The following is an 8,570-nucleotide window of genomic DNA, read 5'->3' on the forward strand; positions in this document are numbered from 1 at the left end:
GGATGAGAAAAAGAGAATATTCCAAAAATATTCCTTTTTCTCTTATTTAAGGGAAACATGGGGATGCGAGATCCCAAAATTGTGTAATCGGGGTCGCACCAAAATAGTGCGACCCCGGTGGAAAAACTCGAGTTTCGTCTTCATACTCATCGCTGCTAGTAATCGCCACCACCGCTACTACCTGCTGGTAATCGCCGCTACCCTTCTACCTTCTACTGCCACCGCCACTATCGGTAATCGCCGCTGCCCTTCTACCTTCTACCGCCACAGCCGCTATTGGTAATCGCCACTGCCCTTCTACCTTCTGCATAAGGAAACCGGAAACAGATGGTTTCAGGAACCCAGATCTACCACTGTTGGTAAAGAATATGCATGAGGATGAAGACAGTTTGAACTTGATGGTTTCAGGAACCCAGATCTGCTGCTGCCCTTCTACCTTATGCATAAGGAAACCGGCAACATATGGTTTCAAGAACCCAAATCTGCCACTGCTGGTAAAGCATATGCATGGTTTCGTCTTCATCCTCCTTCATGCATATGCTGAGAATCGCCACTGCTGGCTATTCCACTTTTGCACGAGGTAACACCGTTGATGACGATCCTTGGTAGGCATTCACCAGCAACGAGAGCAGATTGATCTCTGCGGATTGAACCTCCGAGATCTCTGTTTTGTGTTGGGTAATTTTCCCATGTAAAACCAAACAATGAAAAGTAAATTTTTACATTCTCCCATCCCATCCCACCCAAATCATCCCACAAGCCAAACGGAGCCTACAAATTTGGGCGACATTGAAAAAAAAAAAAACAGAGCATGGCTGACTGATTTGGTCTTCCCGCAAGGAGGAGAGAGAGAGAGAGATGGGGAGTCATGGTACTAGTGCTCTCTTCGGTTGGGAGATAAGAGAGAACAAGGAGAGAGAGAGAGAGAGAGAGTTAGTTTTGGTTCGTTGGTTTGGAGGCCACATCTCTCTCTTTTTTTTCACTTTTTTAAATTTTAAAAATTTAAAAAAGGAGAGGGAAGAAGAAATAGAACATTTCCTTTTTTTCACTTTTTTAAATTTTAAAAATTTGTGAAAATATAACGAGACAAGCGTCGTTTAATTGTATCGCACAAATGAGCTGGGGCATCCATGCACACTATAACGTGTTCCAATCTCATTGGAAATGCACCTCGGCACATACCAAACGAATGCAATAAATCCGGCCTTGTGTTTGTAGGCCCTGTCCCGTGGTTTGGTAAGGTTGTTGAAGGGGAGGACTTTGCCCTAATTGGAGAGAAAACGTTCTAATTTGTCCATTTCTAGCAGTGGGGTTAGTGATTAGTGGTTTAACCGGGTGATGGTTTGTTTGAATCCAAGTCTGTTATATCAGTCAAAAACTTCACCATCTCAGAAAGGTAATGAACGTTTGAAAAAGCACACTTGCTTGCAGTGTTTCTACTAGCTAGAACTTTCAAAGGCATATTATGTTAGTTCATAGTTGGATTTGGTGAGACCATAACCTGTTGATATTCATGATTGCAAGCTGTGTTTATAAAACCGGACTGGATCAGCGGTCGCGCGGACGGGTTGAATTGTGACCAGACAAATAAATATTAAGTTCTAGAGGCTATAACTTTGTATTCGAATGACTGATTAGGTTGATCTTTTTTGTTTATTTTGAATAATTTTTCGAGATTTATGTGTTCTCAAAGAGCCTTTAGCATCTTGTCCCACAATTTTTGTCAAAAAAATCTTTTTTGACTTAAAAATCTTAATTTTTAATATAAAAAATCAAAACTAAAATAAAATAAAAGAATGTAATTATGTATTTTGAATATACGCATATAATTAATATTACCATATATATATATATCATATAATTGTGCATATTATAGAAAAATATAATTATATTAATAGAACCTCTCACTTTTCCAGGTTGATGCTGGATCCGATTCTCTAAACATTTTGCAAGAGAAACCATACTTTAGCATTTAAAGTGGCCCAGTCCATCCAACCTGTTAGATGGACTTTGATTCTTGGATGTAATTCAATTTTTGTATTCAATAGAAGTGAAACAACAAAGTGTAGACTACAGACTGAGGTAGATATCCTCAAAGCATCCGGGCTTTGATCAAAAGGGAATTGATCAAAGACCTGTTGTCCTCGTTTCTTTGTCATTTTTTATGGATTCTTAGAGAGCTGAATAGAGTGGCCTATTTTTTGGCTAAATCTGGGGTGGGGAGAGATTGTTTGCAGAGTGAATCCTCAATCCCTTTGTAATTAAGTCCTTGATGATGATTTCATTTTTTGGGTTTGATTTTGTTTTGACTAGAGTTTTTTTACATCTCCTCATCTATAACCTCTGTTTTTAATCAAAGCTATCCTTTTCATTTGGTTCTTCTTCTTCATTGTCAATTTCAAGGTTTAGCCATGTACAGGTGGGAAAAAAAGTCAGGTTGGGCCTTGATCAAAAGATGCCATTGAAATTGTAGTGCCACTTGAATTGAAAGTTGAAAGCTAATAACACAAAGTGATGGCACGCAATCTAAATTCTTATAGCTGGAAGATGATCCGACCTCAATTTTTGCGGCGAGCTGGACCAATCTGCAAAATACTGGATCAAAGAACTCGAGGTAGATAATCCAACGAGTTCGCTCCAATGCTTAAGTCAGTATTATACTATGGATGCGAACTGAATACTTGAGTGCTTGAATGCTAGTGAATAAAAAAATCATGCGTACCTTTGCCTTGAGGTATCATATCCTTATATAATGGAGTAGTTGTGGGCCTTACGAAAGAGCTCTGGGATTTCTGAGCTGTTCAAATAAGGTTTGTTCCGTTTTTGAATGAGAGCAATATGTTGATAAGGTTTATCATTTACCTCCGATTCGGGCGGAGCTAGGACAAGTCTCATTGTGATCCCGAGAAATTCGGGATCCGTAGGGGATGCCTTTGGAGTCGATTATGTGGTGTTTCGGCTCTTTAGCTCCGAACTGGCACTTCGATTCTTTAATCCCTAACTGAAATGAGTATTGAGGTGTCTCTACGCTGAGGTGGTTTTTTAGGCCGATGTGGCTGGATACTCGAGCTCTAAATGTTGTGAAATGGATTTGTTTGGCTGATTTGTCACCCCTCGAGCAAATCGTGTCTACGTATCCCCTTCTTAATAGCTCGTACCAAATCACCCTTCATCACAAAATATTGTAAACATTTTTCTGATCGATTGGCAATACAAGCAACCAGTATATATGGAAACAAAGTTCCTATAATATAAATCAAATACTTTTATACAGCTAAGGCAAGAACAAATTACTCCAATTTGATGGATTAAGGGGACCAACCAATCCATTATACAGGTTTCATGGCTGCTTCCTGTCATCATCAAGATTTTGTGGATTTTTACACCAAAAATCAACCCAATTGGATCGAACAATGAATTACAAGATTTATTAGGTTTTTACTCTTATCAACAAAGATGTTTCTTTTTAAACCCTATAAACACTATGTTTCACATATCAATACCTTCATTCACCTTGCAAACCATTGATGAATAGAAGGAAAATTATCAATACTGATGAATAGAAGCGAAATATTGGTGGTTGTTGTCATCATTATAATTTGGATTTTAACCAAAAGAATATACAATCGCAAAAGAAAGAAATGGGCAAAGTTGGTTCAACGACTTATTCCAAGCGAGGAAGATCCAACCATAAATGAATGCATGGTAAAGGGTGAAGGAAATGATTGGAAAACAGAGGCAAACATAATATTTACTGAAAAAGTATAGAAAATAATGGTTGAGGTCGTAAGAACTAATAAACAATGAAGGCAACATGGTTGGGTTTTGCCAATAAGATGATTGTTCAAATAGTTATTAGTGTGATGTTCAAATGGTTCCTAATTGGTAGATATGTAGGTCTGTTTTTTTTTTTTTTTTTTTTATATTCGTTTCTGTTTTTTGATTTGGATGCTTAACAATAGGGGGTGCAACTTGGGTGGGCCCAACCCAATCTTGAACTGATTGAGCCTCAATTTTATATGAGTCTGACTTGGATTTTCGGCCTTCAAATTGGGCTTGGACTTAAAATCCCAGGCATTTTCATTTTTCGGGCTAGGCTCGGGCCTAACTCTTTGGTAGCCCGAGCCTAGTCTGATATTATTGCAATCCGAGTGCAACCCGATTTATAATGTATATAGACACATATTTATATACATACATGCATATACATATAATTTTTTAACAAATTATATATATATCAATTTTTAGTATGAATTGATGGACCAATCCAAACCCGGCACCAGTTGGATGAATTATTGGCCCGTTCCGCCCAACTTGCACCCCTAGTTAAGTGTCTTCGTGTACTGGTTAACGAGCCTTTCTTGCCACAAAAATGAAATTGGACATGATTGATTATGGGGTTTCACGTGATGACCAACTCTAATTTAATATCAGTTATTAATTAGAAATTAAACCTGATTTAATCTTCTAAATTAAATAGAAAACCAAACTCAGAAATATCACTAGTAGATCCCAAAACATGTGAAATCCCTATATTAGCCTCAAAACATGTGAAATATCCTTCCTGTCTGAAAGCTTTATATAGAGTCCGAATTAAAAGTAAAACAATGAACCGGAACATGTACTAGAACATAAGGCTCCCAAGATTGGAACAGTAGATATTGCATTTGGAATGCTTTTGAGAATTAATGCTGATGAATTTTGTGATTCTAAGAATCACTTTTAATGTTGCATTTATGAAAACTTTTAGAACTAATTCCTTTTCTAAGCACAAATCTCATTTCAAGAATTGATTTGCCTTAAATATTTTTTTATTTTTTGGTTGGTATAGGTTGCCCTACCTTTTTTTTCAAACCAAACACAGCCTTTGTGATTCTTTGAAGCAGAATTTTAACCTAGCATTGCCTTAAGCACCAACCTTCTATTACATAAAATGAGGAACAAAGATTATAAAGAAAAAATATACCAAAGAATATCTCTTTCTAGTTGCTTTAAATTTTCAAAGAATAATCTAGATCAAATTGATAAATACCAGACAAAAAATCTTTGGGGGAAATAAGAGGGATAAAAAACCAGTCCACCTAGTAAGTTGGAAAAAGGCTTGTACCCCGGTTCAGGAGGGCGGATTGGGAATTAAGCTCATGAAAAAAAATAATAATGATGCAAATATTACAAAATGACGATGGAGAATAATTTGTATTATTTTGCAAAATATTTTATTTTGTATGTATTTGCACTCTTTCCAAACTGAGTTTGGAAATTTAAAGCATTGTGTGTATTTGAACTCAGTTTTGAAAGAGAGTAAATACAAATATGTACGATAGAAAGCCTTGTATTTTGTATTTCTAAACCTCTATTTGCACTGACATATCACATTTTTATATTTGTATTCCTTTCAAACTGAACCTTAGTATGAAATACTACATGGTATCAAGAAAAAGAATTGCAGAAATGATTTCTATGATTATCAACAGAGATAATACATCAGTTAAGTATATATATTGTTTTATAAAATAATGATTTTAACTATCATTCTTTTATTTTTCAATTTAACATTCACATGGCATTATTTATTTCAAGCTTTTCAAAGCTTTTTCTTAAAACTCTCAGCTCGTAAGACTTGCAAGCATTACGAACCTAACTTTCCACCATGTCGGGCCCAACACATGAACAGGTTTATACATACATATATAAATAAAAATAAATAAAACTATTGTATATTTGCATTTATATAATATTTATAAATAATAATAATTAGTTTTTATAGTTTTTAACTTTTTATATGTAAAATCAGTGTTTTCAAGTCATCATTAACCCAAATGGTCAGACTGTTCGACTCAAAAATTATCTAGGCAATTGATTCTATTTTACCCTTGACCCATTCAACCTGAGCAACATTCACTGTTTAATAACAAAAATGAGGTTGAAAGATGGAGAGGGTCTCTCGTATTAAAATTCAGAGATTACCAAAATCCGAAATCCGAGAGAGAGGCCAGAAAAAAGATTGGAAAGAAGAAGAATGGAGATCAACTTGCTGCTGCGCTTTTATTATTGCCACCATCTCTGTCACCGTTGCCATCACCGATGAACAACGTCGGGTCCTCCTACTCATCCTCTTCCTCTTCTTCTATCCTTCCTTTCCTTTCTCTTTTTCCCTTTTCTTTCCTTCTTTCTGTCTCAACCTCACTTCTCATAAAAAAAAAGGCAACCACAAATATTTGCCCTAATCTAGTCAAACCATCTAAACCATTTTACCCAAACAATCGAACCATTAACCCAAAAATCGATGGCCACAATAGTCTCATTTCTGGATCAGATTTTAAACTTTATATTAAATAGAAAATAATTTTATATGCACAACTTTTTATTTAAAAAGACAAAAAGACAGCTTCGCTCACAATCGAGTTACAAGCAAGCCAAGCTTTGAGTTGAGCCAGAGTCGAATTCAGTCTCAAACTCAAACCTCAAAATTTTTTAACAAATCAAATTCGAATAGCCAAATATTTAGTTAGGTCAACGCGAATCCACCCTTAACTAAAATACAAACACACCTGTTTGAGCGGTAATTGGAGCAAATTATAGCAGCTAAAAAATTAGTTGCCAACTTGCCATAACTAGCTACCTTGGGTGATGTGGCACATAAGGTTCTAGAAACCTCTCCAGTCTCCACAAAGGTGAGACCTGATCCCTCTCCGAAGGGTATGTACCGTCACCCTCCAAAGTCCAAAGGTGCGATCACTTCTCAGCTTTTCCACCCATTTCCGCCTAAGACTTGTGGAACCAATCACCCTCACCGCTTCCACCATGTTTAATGTCATTAATAAACAAATTAGCATATCAATCGATACCAATCCAAATCGAGTCCGCATTTGGGCGAGTGCACCGGCCAACCACAAATGCCCACGTCGGTGCGTTCAAAATTTACAAACTTTAACGGACATTTATCTGTTAGTCAATAGTTAAAGAATCCGATTGAACGGGACACAAAAAGACAAAAAACAAAAAATAAAAAAAAAAAACTTAAAACACACGTTATACTATTCCTCTTTCTCCCCCTCTTCGTCTTCTTCTTCCTTCCTGTTATACGCCCAAACACGGTTCCTGTAAGTAATAACAACAGAAAACGCTAGCAAAATGAATACACAAACGAAAAATACCACTCCGAATATCAGAATGTCCATTTTGGTTGGATATTGTGGTGCCATTTGTTTTGCTTCCGCTTCCTACCTTGACATACACCATGGTCGAATCACCAAGATTCTTTCGCCCATATCTCAACGGAAGCTTCTATTTTCTACAATCTTCATTGTTAAAAACTGCAGCTTCACAGTTGTAGTCCTCCAAACAGGCGTTTTTTCAATCTTCTTCACCGGTAATGGGCGATGAAATAGCATACGGAACATCTTCCCATGTGGTATGGTCCAAAGAGAACACGCTGTACTCGATGTTTTGGTTCTCACTTCCACAAGTATTCTCTGCACTTAGTTTCCTCGCGTAGCCCCAAGTACGTTGGTTTCTGTCAATGAAATCGAAACCAGGTAGACATCTACAATCAGCTTTTTGATCCAAGAGAATACAATATGCATTCATGCCGCATACCCCCTTGACATCACAAAAATCATTCGTTGAATTCTATTCCATTGACCAATCACTGCTATTTACATCCAAATTGGTCGAATAGACCCGGAAGAGCCCATCGACATCGATTGTCATGCGGTAAACCGTAGTCGTCGTCCTTCCGGTGGCAAATCCACCGTTAGTTACATTCTTTACGTTGAAAATGGTTCCATTGAGAAAGTAGAGATGGCCATCAATGTTGATGGCCATTAGTACCTGAAGCCCAATAAGCGTAAGGGGCCGTGTCTGGGGTGTCTACGGAGTACTGGCGTACTGCACCAGATTTCCATCCTGCTGCATCTTGAGCCAAAATCTTCCTCCCGAGTGGTCGGTTTCTAAGACGCTAGAGAAGAGTTCTGTTCCAGCTTTTAGACGCTGACCAGGTAAAAGAGTGTCCGTCGGATTGTCAAAGCTTTGCCATACGACCTCCCCGCTTGAAGTATAAAGAATAAGTTGCCGGAGTCAAGCATAGAAGCGAAAGAGGCGGATTGGGCACCTTCAGCGATGGATTTGATGGTTCGGTATTGCGCGGATTACAAGATGAGTGATGAGCCTACCGTCATTTTGCAAGACTAATGTAGTATTTCCTGGCACTGACGGGTCTTGTCTGTTTGTAGTCTAAGCGAATCAGCCAGAAGGTGAGAGACATGATGGGGTTTTGGTGGGGGTGAGAGATGAGCCCAAGCTTATGTTGGATGGTCTTTGTTGAGCAGCTGTTAGTGAAGAAAATACAGAAATGAGAAGAAACAACAGTACAACAACCACGAGAGAGGCTCAGAAAGAACTTCTCTTCGGGTGAAGGCTTCGTAGTCCCAGCGTTATGTCCGATCCAACCAGATTCTTTAACCAACAGATAAACTTCCATTAAAATTGGTAAGTTTTAAACACGCCAACGTGGGCGTTTGTACACTCGTCCAGTGCATCCATGGGTGCACAGAACGTGGATTCATCCA

General features: G+C 37.8%; 1 pseudogene; it reads right to left on the reverse strand.

Annotated features, from left to right (window-relative positions):
* Nucleotides 1-6,929: 6,929 nt before the first annotated feature.
* On the reverse strand, nt 6,930-8,544 carry LOC148869804 (G-type lectin S-receptor-like serine/threonine-protein kinase LECRK3; annotated as a pseudogene).
* Between the last annotated feature and the right edge of the window lie 26 nt (nt 8,545-8,570).

This window comes from Nelumbo lutea, chromosome 2 (genome assembly GCF_056320005.1).
Source record: "Nelumbo lutea isolate HS-2025 chromosome 2, American lotus-T2T, whole genome shotgun sequence".
NCBI lineage: Eukaryota > Viridiplantae > Streptophyta > Magnoliopsida > Proteales > Nelumbonaceae > Nelumbo > Nelumbo lutea.